The following is a 24,884-nucleotide window of genomic DNA, read 5'->3' as shown; positions in this document are numbered from 1 at the left end:
CTTCTCCTCCTGTCTGCTTACTTTGTGCCTTCCAATGCACAATGCAAACTACAGGTAGTGCTGCAGGGCCCACAACCTTTTACTTGCCTTACAGAGCAGCTCTGGAGCTGTTACAGTGCCAAGCTGCCGCAAGAAATCAGCTTGAATGCTTCAGGGGCTGGGGCATGGCCAACATGAGACCCACACCGAAGGAGGGTGGGGGTGTTTAATGCAAACTAAGGGTCATCCAAGCGCCGCAAAAGGCCGCCATGCCCTGCACGCCCCTTTTCTCTTTTCATATGCAGATGAGGGTTGAAGCCAACTTTGACCCACTGCTTGGATGACATCACCATATGCAAATCCATCTGCGGCAGGCCTTCCCCCAGGAATGCTTGCACTAGTTGTTGCATTTGGTTTGTTGTTTGGGGGTGCTTCAGTATTAGGCAGCCTTCTGCCCTCCCATGTTCATCTGAAAATATGTGTTCTCCCTGCAGTTGTTGTCCCCAGATGAGAGTTCCCTTGTGCTGCCTCAGTTGAATCTCCTTTACTTGACAGAGATGTGCCTGAGCAGCGGCCCTCCCCAGCCCTATTCCAAATCATACTTATTTTGCATAGGAGATACCATGGTCATGAAGATTATTCTCCCAGGGTGAGGTTCATTCAATGCATTCTGGGTATGCTGACCCCTGTGATTTCCCCAAATGTGGGTAACTCGACTGCATTATTTGTGGTAGTGGGGGACTGTGTTTGTGTTTTCCTCTGGTCAGCTCTGGTAAAAGTCAGATTTCTTTGTCTCAGATCTTCCTCTAGCCTTGTTCTTCTTTCGAGAGTTCCCTTGTGCTGCCTCAGTTGGATCTCCTTCACTTGACAGGGGGGTGCCCGAGCAGCGACCCTCCCCAGCTCAAGCCCAACTCCTACTTACCTGCCAGGTGAGATACTATGATCATGAAGGTGCTTCTCCCAGGGCAAGGCTCACCCATTGCACTCTGGGTGTGCTGCCCCTGCGATTTCCCCAAATGTGGGAAACTTGACTGCATAATTTGTGTTTCCCCTGGTCGGCTCTCGTATAATTCAGATCTCTTTGTCTCAGGTCTCTCTCCAGCCTAGTTTGCTGTCTGTTTCCACTTCTTTTTTCTTCAGCCCCTCCCTTTTATACCCTTGTGCACTATCCTGACTTCTCCTCCTGTCTGCTTACTTTGTGCCTTCCAATGCACAATGCAAACTACACACCCTTTTACTTGCCTTACAGAGCAGCTCTGGAGCTGTTACAGTGCCAAGCTGCTGTAAGAAATCAGCTTGAATGCTTCAGGGGCTAGGGCATTGTCAACATGAGCCCCACACCAAAGGAGGGTGGAGGTGTTTAATGCGAACTAGGGGTCATCCAAGCGCCGCAAAAGGCCGCCATGCCCTGCACGCCCCTTTTCTCTTTTCATATGCAGATGAGGGTTGAAGCCAACTTTGACCCACTGCTTGGATGACATCACCATATGCAAATCCATCTGCTGCAGGCCTTCCCCCCGGAATGCTTGCACTAGTTGTTGCATTTGGTTTGTTGTTTGGGGGTGCTTCAGTATTAGGCAGCCTTCTGCCCTCCCATGTTCATCTGAAAATATGTGTTCTCCCTGCAGTTGTTGTCCCCAGATGAGAGTTCCCTTGTGCTGCCTCAGTTGAATCTCCATTACTTGACAGAGATGTGCCTGAGCAGCGGCCCTCCCCAGCCCTATCCCAAATCATACTTATTTTGCATAGGCGATACCATGGTCATGAAGATTGTTCTCCCAGGGTGAGGTTCATTCATTGCATTCTGGGTATGCTGACCCCTGTGATTTCCCCAAATGTGGGAAACTCGACTGCATTATTTGTTGTAGTGGGGGACTGTGTTTGTGTTTTCCTCTGGTCAGCTCTGGTAAAAGTCAGATTTCTTTGTCTCAGATCTTCCTCTAGCCTTGTTCTTCTTTCGAGAGTTCCCTTGTGCTGGCTCAGTTGGATCTCCTTCACTTGACAGGGGGGTGCCCGAGCAGCGACCCTCCCCAGCTCTAGCCCAACTCCTACTTACCTGCCAGGTGAGATACTATGATCATGAAGGTGCTTCTCCCAGGGCAAGGCTCACCCATTGTACTCTGGGTGTGCTGCCCCTGCGATTTCCCCAAATGTGGGAAACTTGACTGCAGAATTTGTGTTTCCCCTGGTCAGCTCTCGTATAATTCAGATCTCTTTGTCTCAGGTCTCTCTCCAGCCTAGTTTGCTGTCTGTTTCCACTTCTTTTTTCTTGAGCCCCTCCCTTTTATACCCTTGTGCACTATCCTGACTTCTCCTCCTGTCTGCTTACTTTGTGCCTTCCAATGCACAATGCAAACTACAGGTAGTGCTGCAGGGCCCACACCCTTTTACTTGCCTTACAGAGCAGCTCTGGAGCTGTTACAGTGCCAAGCTGCTGTAAGAAATAAGCTTGAATGCTTCAGAGGCTGGGGCATTGTCAACATGAGCCCCACACCAAAGGAGGGTGGAGGTGTTTAATGCGAACTAGGGGTCATCCAAGCGCCGCAAAAGGCCGCCATGCCCTGCACGCCCCTTTTCTCTTTTCATATGCAGATGAGGGTTCCAGCCAACTTTGGCCCACTGCTTGGATGACATCACCATATGCAAATCCGTCTTCTGCAGAACTTCCCCCAGGAATGCTTGTACTAGTTGTTGCATTTGGTTTGTTGTTTGGGGGTGCTTCAGTATTAGGCAGCCTTCTGCCCTCCCATGTTCATCTGAAAATATGTGTTCTCCCTGCAGTTGTTGTCCCCAGATGAGAGTTCCCTTGTGCTGCCTCAGTTGAATCTCCTATACTTGACAGAGATGTGCCTGAGCAGCGGCCCTCCCCAGCCCTATCCCAAATCATACTTATTTTGCATAGGCGATACCATGGTCATGAAGATTGTTCTCCCAGGGTGAGGTTCATTCATTGCATTCTGGGTATGCTGACCCCTGTGATTTCCAAAATGTGGGAAACTCGACTGCATTATTTGTGGTAGTGGGGGACTGTGTTTGTGCTTTCCTCTGGTCAGCTCTGGTAAAAGTCAGATTTCTTTGTCTCAGATCTTCCTCTAGCCTTGTTCTTCTTTTGAGAGTTCCCTTGTGCTGCCTCAGTTGGATCTCCTTCACTTCACAGGGGGTGCCCGAGCAGCAATCCTCCACAGCTCTGGCCCAATTCCTACTTACCTGCCAGGTGAGATACTATGATCTTCACTGTTAGGGCAATCAGGATGTGGAATTCCCTGCCAGGGAAGGTGGTAATGGCGGACTCTGTAATTGGATTTAAAAAAGGAATGGATACATTTCTGAATGAAAAAGCTATCCAAGTTTATAATACTTAAAATATCAACATGGTTAATCCGGGGGTAACATGAGTTGTAGTAGCTAACTAGTCATAATACATTATTAAGCAAGTATGTAGAATCATCACAACTTAAAACAGGTTGAACACGATGGGCAATTTGCCTCTATTCAACCTCAAAAACTATGTTACTATATGTTACTATATTACTATGTTACTGTAGTATACAGAACACCACAATGCAATGAGCAGTGATAGTGAGCACTGATGAGGATACTAGAACTGACACTGAGCAGCAAGATGCAGCACTGGACTATTAGTAATGTACTGTAGTATGCTGAGCACAACAATGCAGCACAAGACAATGAGCAGTGATACTGAGCACTGATGAGGATACTACTGAGAACTGACACTGAGCAGGAGAGACACACTACTAGTATTACTGAGCAGCAATAAGTATCCACTGATACTGAGCACTGATATTGAGATTTCCACTGAGAGAACATAGCCACGTCCTCTCCGCTCTCTCTTCAATGCACGAGTAAAAATGGCGGCAACGCGCAGCTCTTTATATGGAATCCGAATCTCGCGAGAATCCGACAGCGGGATGATGACATTTTCCCTTGTTCATAGAATTTGGGAGTCATTTTGATCCCAAAGTATTATTAACCTCAATAACCATAATTTCCACTCATTTTCAGTCTATTCTTAACACCTTACACCTCACAATATTATTTTTAGTCCTAAAATTTGCACCGAGGTCGCTGGATGACTAAGCTCAGCGACCCAAGTGGCCGACACAAACACCTGGCCCATCTAGGAGTGGCACTGCAGTGTCACGCAGGATAACCCTTCCAAAAAACACTCCCCAAACAGCACATGACGCAAAGAAAAAAAGAGGCGCAATGAGGTAGCTGTGTGACTAAGCTCAGCGACCCAAGTGGCCGACACAAACACCTGGCCCATCTAGGAGTGGCACTGCAGTGTCACGCAGGATGGCCCTTCCAAAAAACACTCCCCAAACAGCACATGACGCAAAGAAAAAAAGAGGCGCAATGAGGTAGCTGTGTGACTAAGCTCAGCGACCCAAGTGGCCGACACAAACACCTGGCCCATCTAGGAGTGGCACTGCAGTGTCACGCAGGATGGCCCTTCCAAAAACACTCCCCAAACAGCACATGACGCAAAGAAAAAAAGAGGCGCAATGAGGTAGCTGTGTGACTAAGCTCAGCGACCCAAGTGGCCGACACAAACACCTGGCCCATCTAGGAGTGGCACTGCAGTGTCACGCAGGATGGCCCTTCCAAAAAACACTCCCCAAACAGCACATGACGCAAAGAAAAAAAGAGGCGCAATGAGGTAGCTGTGTGACTAAGCTCAGCGACCCAAGTGGCCGACACAAACACCTGGCCCATCTAGGAGTGTCACTGCAGTGTCACGCAGGATGGCCCTTCCAAAAAACACTCCCCAAACAGCACATGACGCAAAGAAAAAAAGAGGCGCAATGAGGTAGCTGTGTGACTAAGCTCAGCGACCCAAGTGGCCGACACAAACACCTGGCCCATCTAGGAGTGGCACTGCAGTGTCACGCAGGATGGCCCTTCCAAAAAACACTCCCCAAACAGCACATGACGCAAAGAAAAATGAAAGAAAAAAGAGGTGCAAGATGGAATTGTCCTTGGGCCCTCCCACCCACCCTTATGTTGTATAAACAGGACATGCACACTTTAACCAACCCATCATTTCAGTGACAGGGTCTGCCACACGACTGTGACTGAAATGACGGGTTGGTTTGGACCCCCACCAAAAAAGAAGCAATTAATCTCTCCTTGCACAAACTGGCTCTACAGAGGCAAGATGTCCACCTCATCATCATCCTCCGATTCATCACCGTGTACATCCCCCTCCTCACAGATTATCAATTCGTCCCCACTGGAATCTACCATCTCAGCTCCCTGTGTACTTTGTGGAGGCAATTGCTGCTGGTCAATGTCTCCACGGAGCAATTGATTATAATTCATTTTAATGAACATCATCTTCTCCACATTTTCTGGAAGTAACCTCGTACGCCGATTGCTGACAAGGTGAGCGGCGGCACTAAACACTCTTTCGGAGTACTACTTGTGGGAGGGCAACTTAGGTAGAATAAAGCCAGTTTGTGCAAGGGCCTCCAAATTGCCTCTTTTTCCTGCCAGTATACGTACGGACTGTCTGACGTGCCTACTTGGATGCGGTCACTCATATAATCCTCCACCATTCTTTCAATGGTGAGAGAATCATATGCAGTGACAGTAGACGTCATGTCCGTAATCGTTGGCAGGTCCTTCAGTCCGGACCAGATGTCAGCATCAGCAGTCGCTCCAGACTGCCCTGCATCACCGCCAGCGGGTGGACTCGGAATTCTGAGCCTTTTCCTCGCACCCCCAATTGCGGGAGAATGTGAAGGAGGAGCTGTTGACCGATCAAGTTCCACTTGACTTGATAATTTTCTCACCAGCAGGTCTTTGAACCCCTGCAGACTTGTGTCTGCCGGAAAGAGAGATACAACGTAGGTTTTAAATCTAGGATCGAGCACGGTGGCCAAAATGTAGTGCTCTGATTTCAACAGATTGACCACCCGTGAATCCTGGTTAAGCGAATGAAGGGCTCCATCCACAAGTCCCACATGCCTAGCGGAATCGCTCTGTCTTAGCTCCTCCTTCAATGTCTCCAGCTTCTTCTGCAAAAGCCTGATGACGGGAATGACCTGACTCAGGCTGGCAGTGTCTGAACTGACTTCACGTGTGGCAAGTTCAAAAGGTTGCAGAACCTTGCACAACGTTGAAATCATTCTCCACTGCGCTTGAGACAGGTGCATTCCACCTCCTATATCGTGGTTAGATGTATAGGCTTGAATGGCCTTTTGCTGCTCCTCCATCCTCTGAAGCATATAGAGGGTTGAATTCCACCTCGTTACCACTTCTTGCTTCAGATGATGGCAGGGCAGGTTCAGGCGTTTTTGGTGTTGCTCCAGTCTTCTGTACGTGGTGCCTGTACGCCGAAAGTGTCCCGCAATTCTTCTGGCCACCGACAGCATCTCTTGCACACCCCTGTCGTTTTTTAAATAATTCTGCACCACCAAATTCAAGGTATGTGCAAAACATGGGACGTGCTGGAATTTGCCCAGATATAATGCACGCACAATATTGCTGGCGCTGTCCGATGCCACAAATCCACAGGAGAGTCCAATTGGGGTAAGCCATTCTGCGATGATCTTCCTCAGTTGCCGTAAGAGGTTTTCAGCTGTGTGCGTATTCTGGAAAGCGGTGATACAAAGCGTAGCCTGCCTAGGAAAGAGTTGGCGTTTGCGAGATGCTGCTACTGGTGCCGCCGCTGCTGTTCTTGCGGCGGGAGTCAATACATCTACCCAGTGGGCTGTCACAGTCATATAGTCCTGAGTCTGCCCTGCCCCACTTGTCCACATGTCCGTGGTTAAGTGGACATTGGGTACAACTGCATTTTTTAGGACACTGGTGAGTCTTTTTCTGAGGTCTGTGTACATTTTCGGTATCGCCTGCCTAGAGAAATGGAACCTAGATGGTATTTGGTACCGGGGACACAGTACCTCAATCAAGTCTATAGTTGGCTCTGAAGTAATGATGGATACCGGAACCACGTTTCTCACCGCCCAGGATGCCAAGGCCTCAGTTATCCGCTTTGCAGCAGGATGACTGCTGTGATATTTCATCTTCCTTGCAAAGGACTGTTGGACAGTCAATCGCTTGGTGGAAGTAGTAAAAGTGGTCTTACGACTTCCCCTCTGGGATGACCATCGACTCCCAGCAGCAACAACAGCAGCGCCAGCAGCAGTAGGCGTTACACTCAAGGATGCATCGGAGGAATCCCAGGCAGGAGAGAACTCATCAGAATTGCCAGTGACATGGCCTGCAGGACTATTGGCATTCCTGGGGAAGGAGGAAATTGACACTGAGGGAGTTGGTGGGGTGGTTTGCGTGAGCTTGGTTACAAGAGGAAGGGATTTACTGGTCAGTGGACTGCTTCCGCTGTCGCCTAAAGTTTTTGAACTTGTCACTGACTTATGATGAATGCGCTGCAGGTGACGTATAAGGGAGGATGTTCCGAGGTGGTTAACGTCCTTACCCCTACTTATTACAGCTTGACAAAGGCAACACACGGCTTGACACCTGTTGTTCGCATTTCTGTTGAAATACTTCCACACCGAAGAGCATTTTTTTTTGGTATTTTCACCAGGCATGTCAATGGCCATATTCCTCCCACGGACAACAGGTGTCTCCCCGGGTGCCTGACTTAAACAAACCACCTCACCTCCCCAGCGCCAGCAACACCCATATCCTCCTCATCCTGGTGTACTTCAACACTGACATCTTCAATCTGACTATCAGGAACTGGACTGCGGGTGCTCCTTCCAGCACTTGCAGGGGGTGTGCAAATGGTGGAAGGTGCATGCTCTTCACGTCCAGTGTTGGGAAGGTCAGGCATCGCAACTGACACAATTGGACTCTCCTTGTGGATTTGTGATTTTGAAGAACGCACAGTTCTTTGCTGTGCTTTTGCCAGCTTAAGTCTTTTCATTTTTCTAGCGAGAGGCTGAGTGCTTCCATCCTCATGTGAAGCTGAACCACTAGCCATGAACATAGGCCAGGGCCTCAGCCGTTCCTTGCCACTCCGTGTGGTAAATGGCATATTGGCAAGTTTACGCTTCTCCTCCGACGATTTTTATTTAGATTTTTGAGTCCTTTTTTTACTGATCTTTTGTGTTTTGAATTTTACATGCTCTGTACTATGACATTGGGCATCGGCCTCGGCAGACGACGTTGATGGAATTTCATCGTCTCGGCCATGACTAGTGGCAGCAGCTTCAGCACGAGGTGGAAGTGGATCTTGATCTTTCCCTATTTTTGGAACCTCAACATTTTTGTTCTCCATATTTTAATAGGCACAACTAAAAGGCACCTCAGGTAAACAATGGAGATGGATGGATACTAGTATACTTATGGATGACGAGTGACTGACGACACAGAGGTAGCTACAGCCGTGGACTACCGTACTGCGTCTGCTAGTATAGAGATGATAATTAATGATATAAAAAAAATATATATATAACTACTGTAGGTATATATTATATAATGACGGACCTGGTGGACACTGTCAGCAGACTGCTAAACTACTAGTATGAAGAAGATAGAAAAAAAACTTCACCACAGGTAGGTATACAATTATGGACGAGTGACGACACAGAGGTAGGTACAGCCGTGGACTACCGTACTGCGTCTGCTAGTATAGATAATATACTAAATATATTACTACTGTAGGTATATAATATAATGACGGACCTGGTGGACACTGTCAGCAGACTCCTAAACTACTAGTATGAAGAAGATAGAAAAAAAACCCCACCACAGGTAGGTAGGTATACAATTATGGACGAGCACTGACGACACAGAGATAGCCACAGCCGTGGCCTACCGTACTGCGTCTGCTAGCATAGATAATATACTAAATATATTACTACTGTAGGTATATAATATAATGACGGACCTGGTGGACACTGTCAGCAGACTGCTAAACTACTAGTATGAAGAAGATAGAAAAAAAAAACCCACCACAGGTAGGTATACAATTATGGACGAGTGACGACACAGAGGTAGGTACAGCCGTGGACTACAGTACTGCGTCTGCTAGTATAGATAATATACTAAATATATTACTACTGTAGGTATATAATATAATGACGGACCTGGTGGACACTGTCAGCAGACTCCTAAACTACTAGTATGAAGAAGATAGAAAAAAAAACCCCACCACAGTTAGGTATACAATTATGGACGAGTGACGACACAGAGGTAGGTACAGCCGTGGACTACCGTACTGCGTCTGCTAGTATAGATAATATACTAAATATATTACTACTGTAGGTATATAATATAATGACGGACCTGGTGGACACTGTCAGCAGACTCCTAAACTACTAGTATGAAGAAGATAGAAAAAAAAACCCCACCACAGGTAGGTATACAATTATGGACGAGCACTGACGACACAGAGATAGCCACAGCCGTGGACTACCGTACTGCGTCTGCTAGTATAGATAATATAATAAATATATTACTACTGTAGGTATATAATATAATGATGGACCTGGTGGACACTGTCAGCAGACTCCTAAACTACTAGTATGAAGAAGATAGAAAAAAAAAAACCACCACAGGTAGGTAGGTATACAATTATGGACGAGCACTGACGACACAGAGATAGCCACAGCCGTGGACTACCGTACTGCGTCTGCTAATATAGAGATGATAAAGATGATAGAGATGAAAAAAAAATATAACACTACTGCAGGTAAATATTTATATAATATAATGTATGACGGACCTGCTGGACACTGTCAGCAGAATGCGTTTATAGAATAAAAAAAAAAAACACCACAGGAGTGTTTAACTTTTTCAGGCAGACAATATACTGGTGGTCACACTGGCAGCAAAAGTGTGCACTGTACTCCTGCTATAACTGCTCCCCAGTCTCCCCCACAATTAAGCTGTGTGAGCAGTGAGTACTCAGCACAGTCAGATATACATAGATGATATATCATGCAGCACACTGAGGCTGAGCACATATATGGTATGTGTATCGTTTTTTTTCAGGCAGAGAACGGATTATAAATAATAAAACTGGTGGTCACTATCAGCAAAACTCTGCACTACTGAGTACTCCTGACAAGTTCAACTGCTCCCCAAATTAGTAGTAAATCAAATGTCACTCGTCTCTATCTTCTAATCTAAACGGAGAGGACGCCAGCCACGTCCTCTCCCTATCAATCTCAATGCACGTGTGAAAATGGCGGCGACGCGCGGCTCCTTATATAGAATCCGAGTCTCGTGAGAATCCGACAGCGGGATGATGACGTTCGGGCGCGCTCGGGTTAACCGAGCAAGGCGGGAGGATCCGAGTCTGCTCGGACCCGTGCAAAAAAGGGTGAAGTTCGGGCGGGTTCGGATTCCGAGGAACCGAACCCGCTCATCTCTAATGGCCACCCAGCATGACGCCTCCCTTCTTGACCATGCTGTAATTGCAGTCGCACTGCAGTTCAGCGTGATCATAAAAAATGGTGTAGCCTCCTGCTGGTGCAGACTGTATGTGCGCGCAGGAAGCCGCCACCATTTTTGTGATCACAGCGGCTGAATGTGATGTCATACAGCCGCTGTGACCACGCCCCCTGTGTCTCCTCCATTGCAGACCCCATTTTGAAGCCTTGCCCCCGCACCGCTCCATCCCTGACTTGGAAATGGAGTGTTGCTGACCCCCCTCTCCCCCCCTGCCCCGATTGACAGGCAGAGGCGATCGCATTCTCTGCGGGGTGCAGCAGAAAATGCAGGCACATGCGTATGCTCTTAGCAATTTTTGCAGTTGGATCGCTTATTGTGATTGCAATCCAACCTGAATCAGGCCCTATTACCTATCACAATGCGCTGCGGGCAGTACAAAATTGGTTTAATATAGGAGAAAAACCCCCAGACCTGTGCTCCTTAACTGTACCTGGTGGCTAGTGGAGCGGCTGCCCAGTAATCAGTGTCCACGCCAGTGCGCACACGGTCCACCCCCTACGGCCACGCTCCCCTTCATCAGCGGCCTCGTGATCCGGAAGGGCGGTGTGTGTGTGACTGACCTTAGGAAGAAACCGGAGCCTCCGCTGCAGTGACCCAGCAACCAGGGCACGGGAGTATACAGCGCCGCTGGGAGTGATGAAGCTACAGTAAAGATGTCTATTAGACCTAGCCTGCTGCAGCCCTTGTAGATTCTCATAAAACAAGTTCTTCTTTTCTTGTCAAAATTAATAGCTAAGAATAGGCTGCCTGAGGCAGGCCCCTGTTAAGTGGCCTGCTACTGAAGGCACCAACTACAAACTGAGCTCCCTGTTCATGGAAGCGGGGTTATAGAGGAGAATGCACTGAGCTTCTTGGGAACAGTCAAAAGCTTTGAGCCGGTTGGTGCCTCAGATCAAGATCCTACTCTACACCCCAATGTGAATCCTTGTGGAGTCCAGTGTACCCCACAGAAGAAATTAATGTGTCACACCCATTGGCAGCAACCTTAGAATAGCTGCTGACGGGCACAATTGAGAAAGGAAGGGGGGGGACACATTTGAATCCAACACATAGATGCAATTCAAATATGTAATTTGTACCTTCCTATTTTAAAATATAATGGATGAACCTCACCCTGTGAGAACAATCTTCATGATCAAGAGATCTCATTTGCAAAATAAGTATGAGTTGGGATAGGGCTGGGGAGGGTGGCTGCTCGGGCAGCCCCTCCCCCGTCAAGTTAAGGAGATTCAACTGAGGAAGCACAAGGGAACTCTCGTCTGGGGACAACAACTGCAGGGAGACCACATCTTTTCAGATGAACATGGGAGGGCGGAAGGCTGCCTAATACTGAAGCACCATCAAATATCAAACCATATGCAACAACTAGTACAAGCATTCCTGGGGGAAGGTCTGCAGAAGACGGATTTGCATACGGTGATGTCATCCAAGCAGTGGGCCAAAGTTGGCTGGAACCCTCATCTGCATATGAAAAGAGAAAAGGGGCATGCAGGGCATGGCGGCCTTTTGCGGTGCTTGGATGACCCTTAGTTCGCATTAAACACCCCCACCCTCCTTTTGTGTGGGGCTCATGTTGGCTCTGCCCCAGCCCCTGAAGCATTCAAGCTGATTTCTTGCAGCAGCTGGGCACTGTAACAGCTCCAGAGCTGCTCTGTAAGGCAACTAAAAGGGTGTGGGCCCTGCAGCACTACCTGTAGTTCGCATTGTGCGTTTGAAGGCACAAAGTAAGCAGACAGGAGGATAAGTCAGGATAGTGCGCAAGGGCATAGAAGGGAGCGGCTCAAGAAAAGAGAAGTGGAAACAGACAGCAAACTAGGCTGGAGAGAGACCTGAGACAAAGAGATCTGAATTATACGAGAGCCGACCAGGGGAAACACAAATTATGCAGTCAAGTTTCCCACATTTGGGGAAATCGCAGGGGCAGCACACCCAGAGTGCAATGGGTGAGCCTTGCCCTGGGAGAAGCACCTTCATGATCATAGTATCTCACCTGGCAGGTAAGTAGGAGTTGGGCTAGAGCTGGGGAGGGTCGCTGCTCGGGTACCCCCCTGTAAAGTGAAGGAGATCCAACTGAGGCAGCACAAGGGAACTCTCGAAAGAAGAACAAGGCTAGAGGAAAATCTGAGACAAAGAAATCTGACTTTTACCAGAGCTGACCAGAGGAAAGCACAAACACAGTCCCCCACTACCACAAATAATGCAGTCAAGTTTCCCACATTTGGGGAAATCACAGGGGTCAGCATACCCAAAATGCAATGAATGAACCTCACCCTGGGAGAACAATCTTCATGACCATGGTATCTCCTATGCAAAATAAGTATGATTTGGAATAGGGCTGGGGAGGGCCGCTGCTCATGCACATCTCTGTCAAGTAAAGGAGATTCGACTGAGGCAGCACAAGGGAACTCTCATCTGGGGACAACAACTGCAGGGAGAACACATATTTTCAGATGAACATGGGAGGGCAGAAGGCTTGCATAATACTGAAGCACCCCCAAACAACAAACCAAATGCAACAACTAGTGCAAGCATTCCTGGGGGAAGTTCTGCAGAAGACGGATTTGCATACTTTGATGTCATCCAAGCAGTGGGTCAAAGTTGGCTTCAACCCTCATCTGCATATGAAAAGAGAAAAGGGGCGTGCAGGGCATGGCGGCCTTTTGCGGTGCTTGGATGACCCCTAGTTCGCATTAAACACCTCCACCCTCCTTTGGTGTGGGGCTCATGTTGGCCATGCCCCATCCCCTGAAGCATTCAAGCTGATTTCTTGCAGCAGCTGGGCACTGTAACAGCTCCAGAGCTGCTCTGTAAGGCAAGTAAAAGGGTGTGGGCCCTGCAGCACTACCTGTAGTTTGCATTGTACATTGGAAGGCACAAAGTAAGCAGACGGGAGCAGAAGTCAGGATAGTGCACAAGGGTATAGAAGGGAGGGGCTCAAGAAAAAAGAAGTGGAAACAGACAGCAAACTAGGCTGGAGAGAGACCTGAGACAAAGAGATCTGAATTATATGAGAGCCGACCAGGGGAAACACAAATTATGCAGTCAAGTTTCCCACATTTGGGGAAATCGCAGGGGCAGCACACCCAGAGTGCAATGGGTGAGCCTTGCCCTGGGAGAAGCACCTTCATGATCATAGTATCTCACCTGGCAGGTAAGTAGGAGTTGGGCTAGAGCTGGGGAGGGTCGCTGCTCGGGCACCCCCCTGTCAAGTGAAGGAGATCCAACTGAGGCAGCACAAGGGAACTCTTGAAAGAAGAACAAGGCTAGAGGAAGATCTGAAACAAAGAAATCTGACTTTTACCAGAGCTGACCAGAGGAAAACACAAACACAGTCCCCCACTACCACAAATAAAGCAGTCGAGTTTCCCACATTTGGGGAAATCACAGGGGTCAGCATACCCAGAATGCAATGAATGAACCTCACCCTGGGAGAATAATCTTCATGACCATGGTATCTCCTATGCAAAATAAGTATGATTTGGGATAGGGCTGGGGAGGGCCGCTGCTCAGGCACATCTCTGTCAAGTAAAGGAGATTCAAATGAGGCAGCACAAGGGAACTCTCATCTGGGGACAACAACTGCAGGGAGAACATATATTTTCAGATGAACATGGGAGGGCAGAAGGCTGCCTAATACTGAAGCACCCCCAAACAACAAACCAAATGCAACAACTAGTGCAAGCATTCCTGGGGGAAGGCCTGCCGCAGATGGATTTGCATATGGTGATGTCATCCAAGCAGTGGGTCAAAGTTGGCTTCAACCCTCGTCTGCATATGAAAACAGAAAAGGGGCGTGCAGGGCATGGTGGCCTTTTGCGGCGCTTGTCTGACCCCTAGTTCGCATTAAACACCTCCACCCTCCTTCGGTGTGGGGCTCATGTTGGCTATGCCCCAGCCCCTGAAGCATTCAAGCTGATTTCTTGCAGCAGCTGGGCACTGTAACAGCTCCAGAGCTGCTCTGTAAGGCAAGTAAAAGGGTGTGGGCCCTGCAGCACTACCTGTAGTTTGCATTGTGCATTGGAAGGCACAAAGTAAGCAGACGGGAGGAGAAGTCAGGATAGTGCACAAGGGTATAGATGGGAGGGGCTCAAGAAAAAAGAAGTGGAAACAGACAGCAAACTAGGCTGGAGAGAGACCTGAGACAAAGAGATCTAAATTATACGAGAGCCGACCAGGGGAAACACAAATTATGCAGTCAAGTTTCCCACATTTCGGGAAATCGCAGGGGCAGCACACCCAGAGTGCAATGGGTGGGCCTTGCCCTGGGAGAAGCACCTTCATGATCATAGTATCTCACCTGGCAGGTAAGTAGGAGTTGGGCTAGAGCTGGGGAGGGTCGCTGCTCGGGCACCCCCCTGTCAAGTGAAGGAGATCCAACTGAGGTAGCACAAGGGAACTCTCGAAAGAAGAACAAGGCTAGAGGAAGATCTGAAACAAAGAAATCTGACTTTTACCAGAGCTGACCAGAGGAAAACACAAACACAGTCCCCCACTACCACAAATAAAGCAGTCGAGTTTCCCACATTTGGGGAAATCACAGAGGTCAGCATACCCAGAATGCAATGAATGAACCTCACCCTGGGAGAACAATCTTCATGACCATGGTATCTCCTATGCAAAATAAGTATGATTTGGAATAGGGCTGGGGAGGGCCGCTGCTCATGCACATCTCTGTCAAGTAAAGGAGATTCAACTGAGGCAGCACAAGGGAACTCTCATCTGGGGACAACAACTGCAGGGAGAACACATATTTTCAGATGAACATTGGAGGGCAGAAGGCTGCCTAATACTGAAGCACCCCCAAACAACAAACCAAATGCAACAACTAGTACAAGCATTCCTGGGGGAAGTTCTGCAGAAGACGGATTTGCATATGGTGATGTCATCCAAGCAGTGGGTCAAAGTTGGCTTCAACCCTCATCTGCATATGAAAAGAGAAAAGGGGCGTGCAGGGCATGGCGGCCTTTTGCGGTGCTTGGATGACCCCTTTTTCGCATTAAACACCCCCACCCTCCTTTGGTGTGGGGCTCATGTTGGCCATGCCCCATCCCCTGAAGCATTCAAGATGATTTCTTGCAGCAGCTGGGCACTGTAACAGCTCCAGAGCTGCTCTGTAAGGCAAGTAAAAGGGTGTGGGCCCTGCTGCACTACCTGTAGTTTGCATTGTGCATTGGAAGGCACAAAGTAAGCAGACGGGAGGAGAAGTCAGGATAGTGCGCAAGGGCATAGAAGGGAGCGGCTCAAGAAAAGAGAAGTGGAACCAGACAGCAAACTAGGCTGAAGAGAGACCTGAGACAAAGAGATCTGAATTATACGAGAGCCGACCAGGGGAAACACAAATTATGCAGTCAAGTTTCCCACATTTAGGGAAAACGCAGGAGCAGCACACCCAGAGTGCAATGGGTGAGCCTTGCCCTGGGAGAAGCACCTACATGATCATAGTATCTCACCTGCCAGGTAAGTAGAAGTTGGGCTAGAGCTGGGGAGGGTCGCTGCTCGGGTACCCCCCTGTCAAGTGAAGGAGATCCAACTGAGGCAGCACAAGGGACTCTCGAAAGAAGAACAAGGCTAGAGGAAGATCTGAGACAAAGAAATCTGACTTTTACCAGAGCTGACCAGAGGAAAGCACAAACACAGTCCGCTACTACCACAAATAATGCAGTCGAGTTTCCCACATTTGGGGAAATCACAGGGGTCAGCATACCCTGAATGCAATGAATGAACCTCACCCTGGGAGAACAATCTTCATGACCATGGTATCTCCTATGCAAAATAAGTATGATTTGGGATAGGGCTGGGGAGGGCCGCTGCTCAGGCACATCTCTGTCAAGTAAAGGAGATTCAACTGAGGCAGCACAAGGGAACTCTCATCTGGGGACAACAACTGCAGGGAGAACACATATTTTCAGAAGAACATGGGAGGGCAGAAGGCTGCCTAATACTGAAGCACCCCCAAACAACAAACCAAATGCAACAACTAGTGCAAGCATTCCTGGGGGAAGGCCTACAGCAGATGGATTTGCATATGGTGATGTCATCCAAGCAGTGGGTCAAAGTTGGCTTCAACCCTCGTCTGCATATGAAAAGAGAAAAGGGGCGTGCAGGGCATGGCGGCCTTTTGCGGCGCTTGGATGACCCCTAGTTCGCATTAAACACCTCCACCCTCCTTCGGTGTGGGGCTCATGTTGGCTATGCCCCAGCCCCTGAAGCATTCAAGCTGATTTCTTGCAGCATCTGGGCACTGTAACAGCTCCAGAGCTGCTCTGTAAGGCAAGTAAAAGGGTGTGGGCCCTGCAGCACTACCTGTAGTTCGCATTGTGCTTTGGAAGGCACAAAGTAAGCAGAGAGGAGGAGAAGTCAGGATAGTGCGCAAGGGCATAGAAGAGAGCGGCTCAAGAAAAGAGAAGTGGAAACAGACAGCAAACTAGGCTGGAGAGAGACCTGAGACAAAGAGATCTGAATTATACGAGAGCCGACCAGGGGAAACACAAATTATGCAGTCAAGTTTCCCACATTTGGGGAAATCGCAGGAGCAGCACACCCAGAGTGCAATGGGTGAGCCTTGCCCTGGGAGAAGCACCTTCATGATCATAGTATCTCACCTGGCAGGTAAGTAGGATTTGGGCTAGAGCTGGGGAGGGTCGCTGCTCGGGTACCCCCCTGTCAAGTGAAGGAGATCCAACTGAGGCAGCACAAGGGAACTCTCGAAAGAAGAACAAGGCTAGAGTAAAATATGAGACAAAGAAATCTGACTTTTACCAGAGCTGACCAGAGGAAAGCACAAACACAGTCCCCCACTACCACAAATAATGCAGTCAAGTTTCCCACATTTGGGGAAATCACAGGGGTCAGCATACCCAAAATGCAATGAATGAACCTCACCCTGAGAGAACAATCTTCATGACCATGGTATCTCCTATGCAAAATAAGTATGATTTGGAATAGGGCTGGGGAGGGCCGCTGCTCATGCACATCTCTGTCAAGTAAAGGAGATTCGACTGAGGCAGCACAAGGGAACTCTCATCTGGGGACAACAACTGCAGGGAGAACACATATTTTTAGATGAACATGGGAGGGCAGAAGGCTGCCTAATACTGAAGCACCCCCAAACAACAAACCAAATGCAACAACTAGTGCAAGCATTCCTGGGGGAAGTTCTGCAGAAGACGGATTTGCATACGGTGATGTCATCCAAGCAGTTGGTCAAAGTTGGCTTCAACCCTCATCTGCATATGAAAAGAGAAAAGGGGCGTGGAGGGCATGGCGACCTTTTGCGGTGCTTGGATGACCCCTAGTTCGCATTAAACACCTCCACCCTCCTTTGGTGTGGGGCTCATGTTGGCCATGCCCCATCCCCTGAAGCATTCAAGCTGATTTCTTGCAGCAGCTGGGCACTGTAACAGCTCCAGAGCTGCTCTGTAAGGCAAGTAAAAGGGTGTGGGCCCTGCAGCACTACCTGTAGTTTGCATTGTACATTGGAAGGCACAAAGTAAGCAGACGGGAGCAGAAGTCAGGATAGTGCACAAGGGTATAGAAGGGAGGGGCTCAAGAAAAAAGAAGTGGAAACAGACAGCAAACTAGGCTGGAGAGAGACCTGAGACAAAGAGATCTGAATTATATGAGAGCCGACCAGGGGAAACACAAATTATGCAGTCAAGTTTCCCACATTTGGGGAAATCGCAGGGGCAGCACACCCAGAGTGCAATGGGTGAGCCTTGCCCTGGGAGAAGCACCTTCATGATCATAGTATCTCACCTGGCAGGTAAGTAGGAGTTGGGCTAGAGCTGGGGAGGGTCGCTGCTCGGGCACCCCCCTGTCAAGTGAAGGAGATCCAACTGAGGCAGCACAAGGGAACTCTTGAAAGAAGAACAAGGCTAGAGGAAGATCTGAAACAAAGAAATCTGACTTTTACCAGAGCTGACCAGAGGAAAACACAAACACAGTCCCCCACTACCACAAATAAAGCAGTCGAGTTTCCCACATTTGGGGAAATCACAGGGGTCAGCATACCCAGAATGCAATGAATGAACCTCACCCTGGGAGAATAATCTTCATGACCATGGTATCTCCTATGCAAAATAAGTATGATTTGGGATAGGGCTGGGGAGGGCCGCTGCTCAGGCACATCTCTGTCAAGTAAAGGAGATTCAAATGAGGCAGCACAAGGGAACTCTCATCTGGGGACAACAACTGCAGGGAGAACATATATTTTCAGATGAACATGGGAGGGCAGAAGGCTGCCTAATACTGAAGCACCCCCAAACAACAAACCAAATGCAACAACTAGTGCAAGCATTCCTGGGGGAAGGCCTGCCGCAGATGGATTTGCATATGGTGATGTCATCCAAGCAGTGGGTCAAAGTTGGCTTCAACCCTCGTCTGCATATGAAAACAGAAAAGGGGCGTGCAGGGCATGGTGGCCTTTTGCGGCGCTTGTCTGACCCCTAGTTTGCATTAAACACCTCCACCCTCCTTCGGTGTGGGGCTCATGTTGGCTATGCCCCAGCCCCTGAAGCATTCAAGCTGATTTCTTGCAGCAGCTGGGCACTGTAACAGCTCCAGAGCTGCTCTGTAAGGCAAGTAAAAGGGTGTGGGCCCTGCAGCACTACCTGTAGTTTGCATTGTGCATTGGAAGGCACAAAGTAAGCAGACGGGAGGAGAAGTCAGGATAGTGCACAAGGGTATAGATGGGAGGGGCTCAAGAAAAAAGAAGTGGAAACAGACAGCAAACTAGGCTGGAGAGAGACCTGAGACAAAGAGATCTAAATTATACGAGAGCCGACCAGGGGAAACACAAATTATGCAGTCAAGTTTCCCACATTTCGGGAAATCGCAGGGGCAGCACACCCAGAGTGCAATGGGTGGGCCTTGCCCTGGGAGAAGCACCTTCATGATCATAGTATCTCACCTGGCAGGTAAGTAGGAGTTGGGCTAGAGCTGGGGAGGGTCGCTGCTCGGGCACCCCCCTGTCAAGTGAAGGAGATCCAACTGAGGCAGCACAAGGGAACTCTCGAAAGAAGAACAAGGCTAGAGGAAGATCTGAAACAAAGAAATCTGACTTTTACCAGAGCTGACCAGAGGAAAACACAAACACAGTCCCCCACTACCACAAATAAAGCAGTCGAGTTTCCCACATTTGGGGAAATCACAGAGGTCAGCATACCCAGAATGCAATGAATGAACCTCACCCTGGGAGAACAATCTTCATGACCATGGTATCTCCTATGCAAAATAAGTATGATTTGGAATAGGGCTGGGGAGGGCCGCTGCTCATGCACATCTCTGTCAAGTAAAGGAGATTCAACTGAGGCAGCACAAGGGAACTCTCATCTGGGGACAACAACTGCAGGGAGAACACATATTTTCAGATGAACATTGGAGGGCAGAAGGCTGCCTAATACTGAAGCACCCCCAAACAACAAACCAAATGCAACAACTAGTACAAGCATTCCTGGGGGAAGTTCTGCAGAAGACGGATTTGCATATGGTGATGTCATCCAAGCAGTGGGTCAAAGTTGGCTTCAACCCTCATCTGCATATGAACAGAGAAAAGGGGCGTGCAGGGCATGGCGGCCTTTTGCGGTGCTTGGATGACCCCTTTTTCGCATTAAACACCCCCACCCTCCTTTGGTGTGGGGCTCATGTTGGCCATGCCCCATCCCCTGAAGCATTCAAGATGATTTCTTGCAGCAGCTGGGCACTGTAACAGCTCCAGAGCTGCTCTGTAAGGCAAGTAAAAGGGTGTGGGCCCTGCTGCACTACCTGTAGTTTGCATTGTGCATTGGAAGGCACAAAGTAAGCAGACGGGAGGAGAAGTCAGGATAGTGCGCAAGGGCATAGAAGGGAGCGGCTCAAGAAAAGAGAAGTGGAACCAGACAGCAAACTAGGCTGAAGAGAGACCTGAGACAAAGAGATCTGAATTATACGAGAGCCGACCAGGGGAAACACAAATTATGCAGTCAAGTTTCCCACATTTAGGGAAAACGCAGGAGCAGCACACCCAGAGTGCAATGGGTGAGCCTTGCCCTGGGAGAAGCACCTACATGATCATAGTATCTCACCTGCCAGGTAAGTAGAAGTTGGGCTAGAGCTGGGGAGGGTCGCTGCTCGGGTACCCCCCTGTCAAGTGAAGGAGATCCAACTGAGGCAGCACAAGGGACTCTCGAAAGAAGAACAAGGCTAGAGGAAGATCTGAGACAAAGAAATCTGACTTTTACCAGAGCTGACCAGAGGAAAGCACAAACACAGTCCGCTACTACCACAAATAATGCAGTCGAGTTTCCCACATTTGGGGAAATCACAGGGGTCAGCATACCCTGAATGCAATGAATGAACCTCACCCTGGGAGAACAATCTTCATGACCATGGTATCTCCTATGCAAAATAAGTATGATTTGGGATAGGGCTGGGGAGGGCCGCTGCTCAGGCACATCTCTGTCAAGTAAAGGAGATTCAACTGAGGCAGCACAAGGGAACTCTCATCTGGGGACAACAACTGCAGGGAGAACACATATTTTCAGAAGAACATGGGAGGGCAGAAGGCTGCCTAATACTGAAGCACCCCCAAACAACAAACCAAATGCAACAACTAGTGCAAGCATTCCTGGGGGAAGGCCTGCAGCAGATGGATTTGCATATGGTGATGTCATCCAAGCAGTGGGTCAAAGTTGGCTTCAACCCTCGTCTGCATATGAAAAGAGAAAAGGGGCGTGCAGGGCATGGCGGCCTTTTGCGGCGCTTGGATGACCCCTAGTTCGCATTAAACACCTCCACCCTCCTTCGGTGTGGGGCTCATGTTGGCTATGCCCCAGCCCCTGAAGCATTCAAGCTGATTTCTTGCAGCATCTGGGCACTGTAACAGCTCCAGAGCTGCTCTGTAAGGCAAGTAAAAGGGTGTGGGCCCTGCAGCACTACCTGTAGTTCGCATTGTGCTTTGGAAGGCACAAAGTAAGCAGAGAGGAGGAGAAGTCAGGATAGTGCGCAAGGGCATAGAAGAGAGCGGCTCAAGAAAAGAGAAGTGGAAACAGACAGCAAACTAGGCTGGAGAGAGACCTGAGACAAAGAGATCTGAATTATACGAGAGCCGACCAGGGGAAACACAAATTATGCAGTCAAGTTTCCCACATTTGGGGAAATCGCAGGAGCAGCACACCCAGAGTGCAATGGGTGAGCCTTGCCCTGGGAGAAGCACCTTCATGATCATAGTATCTCACCTGGCAGGTAAGTAGGATTTGGGCTAGAGCTGGGGAGGGTCGCTGCTCGGGTACCCCCCTGTCAAGTGAAGGAGATCCAACTGAGGCAGCACAAGGGAACTCTCGAAAGAAGAACAAGGCTAGAGTAAAATATGAGACAAAGAAATCTGACTTTTACCAGAGCTGACCAGAGGAAAGCACAAACACAGTCCCCCACTACCACAAATAATGCAGTCAAGTTTCCCACATTTGGGGAAATCACAGGGGTCAGCATACCCAAAATGCAATGAATGAACCTCACCCTGAGAGAACAATCTTCATGACCATGGTATCTCCTATGCAAAATAAGTATGATTTGGAATAGGGCTGGGGAGGGCCGCTGCTCATGCACATCTCTGTCAAGTAAAGGAGATTCAACTGAGGCAGCACAAGGGAACTCTCATCTGGGGACAACAACTGCAGGGAGAACACATATTTTTAGATGAACATGGGAGGGCAGAAGGCTGCCTAATACTGAAGCACCCCCAAACAACAAACCAAATGCAACAACTAGTGCAAGCATTCCTGGGGGAAGTTCTGCAGAAGACGGATTTGCATACGGTGATGTCATCCAAGCAGTTGGTCAAAGTTGGCTTCAACCCTCATCTGCATATGAAAAGAGAAAAGGGGCGTGCAGGGCATGGCGGCCTTTTGCGGTGCTTGGATGACCCCTAGTTTGCATTAAACACCTCCACCCTCCTTTGGTGTGGGGCTCATGTTGGCCATGCCCCATCCCCTGAAGCATTCAAGCAGATTTCTTGCAGCAGCTGGGCACTGTAACAGCTCCAGAGCTGCTCTGTAAGGCAAGTAAAAGGGTGTTGGCCCTGCAGCACTACCTGTAGTTTGCATTGTGCGTTGGAAGGCACAAAGTAAGCAGACAGGAGAAGTCAGGAGAGTGCACAAGGGCATAGAAGGCAGGGGCTCAAGAAAAGAGAAGTGGAAACAGACAGCAAACTAGGCTAAAGAGAGACCTGAGACAAAGAGATCTGAATTATACGAGTAGCCGACCAGAGGAAACACAAATTATGCAATCAAGTGTCCCACATTTGGGGAAATCGTAGGAGCAGCACACCCAGAGTGCAATGGGTGAGCCTTGCCCTGGGAGAAGCACCTTCCTGATCATAGTATCTCACCTGGCAGGTAAGTAGGAGTTGGGCTTGAGCTGGGGAGGGTCGCTGCTCGGGCACCCCCCTGTCAAGTGAAGGAGATCCAACTGAGGCAGCACAAGGAAACTCTCAAAAAAAGAACAAGGCTAGAGGAAGATCTGAGACAAAGAAATCTGACTTTTACCAGAGCTGACCAGAGGAAAGCACAAACACAGTCCCCCACTACCACAAATAATGCAGTCGAGTTTCCCACATTTGGGGAAATCACAGGGGTCAGCATACCCAGAATGCAATGAATGAACCTCACCCTGGGAGAACAATCTTCATGACCATGGTATCTCCTATGCAAAATAAGTATGATTTGGGATAGGGCTGGGGAGGGCCGCTGCTCAGGCACATCTCTGTCAAGTAAAGGAGATTCAACTGAGGCAGCACAAGGGAACTCTCATCTGGGGACAACAACTGCAGGGAGAACACATATTTTCAGATAACCATGGGAGAGCAGAAGGCTGCCTAATACTGAAGCACCCCAAACAACAAACCAAATGCAACAACTAGTACAAGCATTCCTGGGGGAAGGTCTGCAGAAGACGGATTTGCATACGGTGATGTCATCCAAGCAGTGGGCCAAAGTTGGCTGGAACCCTCATCTGCATATGAAAAGAGAAAAGGGGTATGCAGGGCATGGTGGCCTTTTGCGGCGCTTGGATGACCCTTAGTTCGCATTAAACACCTCCACCCTCCGTCGGTGTGGGGCTCATGTTGGCTATGCCCCAGCCCCTGAAGCATTCAAGCTGATTTCTTGCAGCAGCTGGGCACTGTAACAGCTCCAGAGCTGCTCTGAAAGGCATGTAAAAGGGTGTGGGCCCTGCAGCACTACCTGTAGTTTGCATTGTGCGTTGGAAGGCACAAAGTAAGCAGACAGGAGAAGTCAGGAGAGTGCACAAGGGCATAGAAGGCAGGGGCTCAAGAAAAGAGAAGTGGAAACAGACAGCAAACTAGGCTGGAGAGAGACCTGAGACAAAGAGATCTGAATTATACGAGAGATGACCAAGGGAAACACAAATTATGCAGTCAAGTTTCCCACATTTGGGGAAATCGCAGGGGCAGCACAACCAGAGTGCAATGGGTGAGCCTTACCCTGGGAGAAGCACCTTCATGATCATAGTATCTCACCTGGCAGGTAAGTAGGAGTTGGGCTAAAGCTGGGGAGGGTCGCTGCTCGGGCACCCCCCTCTCAAGTGAAAGAGATCCAACTGAGGCAGCACAAGGGAACTCTCGAAAGAAGAACAAGGCTAGAGGAAGATCTGATATAAAGAAATCTGATTTTTACCAGAGCTGACCAGAGGAAAGCACAAACACAGTCCCCCACTACCACAAATAATGCAGTCGAGTTTCCCACATTTGGGGAAATCACAGGGGTCAGCATACCCAAAATGCAATGAATGAACCTCACCCTCGGAGAACAATCTTCATGACCATGGTATCTCCTATGCAAAATAAGTATGATTTGGGATAGGGCTGGGGAGGGCCGCTGCTCAGGCACATCTCTGTCAAGTAAAGGAGATTCAACTGAGGCAGCACAAGGGAACTCCCATCTGGGGACAACAACTGCAGGGAGAACACATATTTTCAGATGAACATGGGAGGGCAGAAGGCTGCCTAATACTGAAGCACCCCCAAACAACAAACCAAATGCAACAACTAGTACAAGCATTCCTGGGGGAAGTTCTGCAGAAGACGGATTTGCATACGGTGATGTCATCCAAGCAGTGGGCCAAAGTTGGCTGGAACCCTCATCTGCATATGAAAAGAGAAAAGGGGTATGCAGGGCATGGCGGCCTTTTGCGGCGCTTGGATGACCCTTAGTTCGCATTAAACATCCCCACCCTCCTTCGGTGTGGGGCTCATGTTTGCTATGCCCCAGCCCCTGAAGCATTCAAGCTGATTTCTTGCAGCAGCTGGGCACTGTAACAGCTCCAGAGCTGCTCTGTACGGCAAGTAAAAGGGTGTGGGCCCTGCAGCACTACCTGTAGTTTGCATTGTGCATTGGAAGGCACTTAAGAAAAGAGAAGTGGAAACAGACAGCAAACTAGGCTGGAGAGAGACCTGAGACAAA

The 24,884-nt window shown here is 49.0% G+C and overlaps 23 non-coding genes and 4 pseudogenes across 23 annotated transcripts; 5 read left to right on the top strand and 22 right to left on the bottom strand.

Moving 5' to 3' along the window:
* The first annotated feature begins 577 nt into the window (after positions 1-577).
* LOC135000274 (U1 spliceosomal RNA) lies at positions 578-741 on the top strand. The gene has a single exon (XR_010202248.1). It is a non-coding gene; the product is annotated as a U1 spliceosomal RNA (small nuclear RNA).
* Positions 742-893: 152 nt separating this feature from the next.
* Positions 894-1,056, top strand: LOC135000280 (U1 spliceosomal RNA). The gene has a single exon (XR_010202254.1). It is a non-coding gene; the product is annotated as a U1 spliceosomal RNA (small nuclear RNA).
* A 655-nt stretch (positions 1,057-1,711) lies between these two features.
* On the top strand, positions 1,712-1,875 carry LOC135000272 (U1 spliceosomal RNA). The gene has a single exon (XR_010202246.1). It is a non-coding gene; the product is annotated as a U1 spliceosomal RNA (small nuclear RNA).
* A 152-nt stretch (positions 1,876-2,027) lies between these two features.
* Positions 2,028-2,190, top strand: LOC135000298 (U1 spliceosomal RNA). The gene has a single exon (XR_010202269.1). It is a non-coding gene; the product is annotated as a U1 spliceosomal RNA (small nuclear RNA).
* A 674-nt stretch (positions 2,191-2,864) lies between these two features.
* LOC135000273 (U1 spliceosomal RNA) lies at positions 2,865-3,027 on the top strand. Its single transcript, XR_010202247.1, has one exon. It is a non-coding gene; the product is annotated as a U1 spliceosomal RNA (small nuclear RNA).
* A 9,243-nt stretch (positions 3,028-12,270) lies between these two features.
* Positions 12,271-12,433, bottom strand: LOC135000279 (U1 spliceosomal RNA). The gene has a single exon (XR_010202253.1). It is a non-coding gene; the product is annotated as a U1 spliceosomal RNA (small nuclear RNA).
* Positions 12,434-12,585: 152 nt separating this feature from the next.
* Positions 12,586-12,749, bottom strand: LOC135000290 (U1 spliceosomal RNA). Its single transcript, XR_010202261.1, has one exon. It is a non-coding gene; the product is annotated as a U1 spliceosomal RNA (small nuclear RNA).
* Positions 12,750-13,445: 696 nt separating this feature from the next.
* LOC135000288 (U1 spliceosomal RNA) lies at positions 13,446-13,587 on the bottom strand (annotated as a pseudogene).
* Positions 13,588-13,739: 152 nt separating this feature from the next.
* On the bottom strand, positions 13,740-13,903 carry LOC135000271 (U1 spliceosomal RNA). Its single transcript, XR_010202245.1, has one exon. It is a non-coding gene; the product is annotated as a U1 spliceosomal RNA (small nuclear RNA).
* A 695-nt stretch (positions 13,904-14,598) lies between these two features.
* On the bottom strand, positions 14,599-14,740 carry LOC135000300 (U1 spliceosomal RNA; annotated as a pseudogene).
* Positions 14,741-14,892: 152 nt separating this feature from the next.
* LOC135000269 (U1 spliceosomal RNA) lies at positions 14,893-15,056 on the bottom strand. The gene has a single exon (XR_010202243.1). It is a non-coding gene; the product is annotated as a U1 spliceosomal RNA (small nuclear RNA).
* Positions 15,057-15,730: 674 nt separating this feature from the next.
* On the bottom strand, positions 15,731-15,893 carry LOC135000292 (U1 spliceosomal RNA). Its single transcript, XR_010202263.1, has one exon. It is a non-coding gene; the product is annotated as a U1 spliceosomal RNA (small nuclear RNA).
* A 151-nt stretch (positions 15,894-16,044) lies between these two features.
* Positions 16,045-16,208, bottom strand: LOC135000260 (U1 spliceosomal RNA). Its single transcript, XR_010202235.1, has one exon. It is a non-coding gene; the product is annotated as a U1 spliceosomal RNA (small nuclear RNA).
* A 674-nt stretch (positions 16,209-16,882) lies between these two features.
* On the bottom strand, positions 16,883-17,045 carry LOC135000282 (U1 spliceosomal RNA). The gene has a single exon (XR_010202256.1). It is a non-coding gene; the product is annotated as a U1 spliceosomal RNA (small nuclear RNA).
* A 152-nt stretch (positions 17,046-17,197) lies between these two features.
* LOC135000258 (U1 spliceosomal RNA) lies at positions 17,198-17,361 on the bottom strand. The gene has a single exon (XR_010202233.1). It is a non-coding gene; the product is annotated as a U1 spliceosomal RNA (small nuclear RNA).
* A 695-nt stretch (positions 17,362-18,056) lies between these two features.
* LOC135000287 (U1 spliceosomal RNA) lies at positions 18,057-18,198 on the bottom strand (annotated as a pseudogene).
* Positions 18,199-18,350: 152 nt separating this feature from the next.
* Positions 18,351-18,514, bottom strand: LOC135000270 (U1 spliceosomal RNA). The gene has a single exon (XR_010202244.1). It is a non-coding gene; the product is annotated as a U1 spliceosomal RNA (small nuclear RNA).
* Positions 18,515-19,209: 695 nt separating this feature from the next.
* On the bottom strand, positions 19,210-19,351 carry LOC135000299 (U1 spliceosomal RNA; annotated as a pseudogene).
* A 152-nt stretch (positions 19,352-19,503) lies between these two features.
* Positions 19,504-19,667, bottom strand: LOC135000268 (U1 spliceosomal RNA). Its single transcript, XR_010202242.1, has one exon. It is a non-coding gene; the product is annotated as a U1 spliceosomal RNA (small nuclear RNA).
* A 674-nt stretch (positions 19,668-20,341) lies between these two features.
* On the bottom strand, positions 20,342-20,504 carry LOC135000291 (U1 spliceosomal RNA). Its single transcript, XR_010202262.1, has one exon. It is a non-coding gene; the product is annotated as a U1 spliceosomal RNA (small nuclear RNA).
* Positions 20,505-20,655: 151 nt separating this feature from the next.
* On the bottom strand, positions 20,656-20,819 carry LOC135000259 (U1 spliceosomal RNA). The gene has a single exon (XR_010202234.1). It is a non-coding gene; the product is annotated as a U1 spliceosomal RNA (small nuclear RNA).
* Positions 20,820-21,493: 674 nt separating this feature from the next.
* LOC135000281 (U1 spliceosomal RNA) lies at positions 21,494-21,656 on the bottom strand. Its single transcript, XR_010202255.1, has one exon. It is a non-coding gene; the product is annotated as a U1 spliceosomal RNA (small nuclear RNA).
* A 152-nt stretch (positions 21,657-21,808) lies between these two features.
* LOC135000257 (U1 spliceosomal RNA) lies at positions 21,809-21,972 on the bottom strand. The gene has a single exon (XR_010202232.1). It is a non-coding gene; the product is annotated as a U1 spliceosomal RNA (small nuclear RNA).
* Positions 21,973-22,643: 671 nt separating this feature from the next.
* Positions 22,644-22,807, bottom strand: LOC135000294 (U1 spliceosomal RNA). Its single transcript, XR_010202265.1, has one exon. It is a non-coding gene; the product is annotated as a U1 spliceosomal RNA (small nuclear RNA).
* Positions 22,808-22,959: 152 nt separating this feature from the next.
* LOC135000267 (U1 spliceosomal RNA) lies at positions 22,960-23,123 on the bottom strand. Its single transcript, XR_010202241.1, has one exon. It is a non-coding gene; the product is annotated as a U1 spliceosomal RNA (small nuclear RNA).
* A 670-nt stretch (positions 23,124-23,793) lies between these two features.
* LOC135000297 (U1 spliceosomal RNA) lies at positions 23,794-23,956 on the bottom strand. Its single transcript, XR_010202268.1, has one exon. It is a non-coding gene; the product is annotated as a U1 spliceosomal RNA (small nuclear RNA).
* Positions 23,957-24,108: 152 nt separating this feature from the next.
* Positions 24,109-24,272, bottom strand: LOC135000278 (U1 spliceosomal RNA). The gene has a single exon (XR_010202252.1). It is a non-coding gene; the product is annotated as a U1 spliceosomal RNA (small nuclear RNA).
* Positions 24,273-24,884: the final 612 nt, after the last annotated feature.

Source organism: Pseudophryne corroboree, unplaced genomic scaffold, assembly GCF_028390025.1.
Source record: "Pseudophryne corroboree isolate aPseCor3 unplaced genomic scaffold, aPseCor3.hap2 scaffold_1533, whole genome shotgun sequence".
NCBI lineage: Eukaryota > Metazoa > Chordata > Amphibia > Anura > Myobatrachidae > Pseudophryne > Pseudophryne corroboree.
The sequence above is the reverse complement of the archived record's forward strand: the minus strand, read 5'-3'. Positions and strand labels throughout refer to the sequence as shown.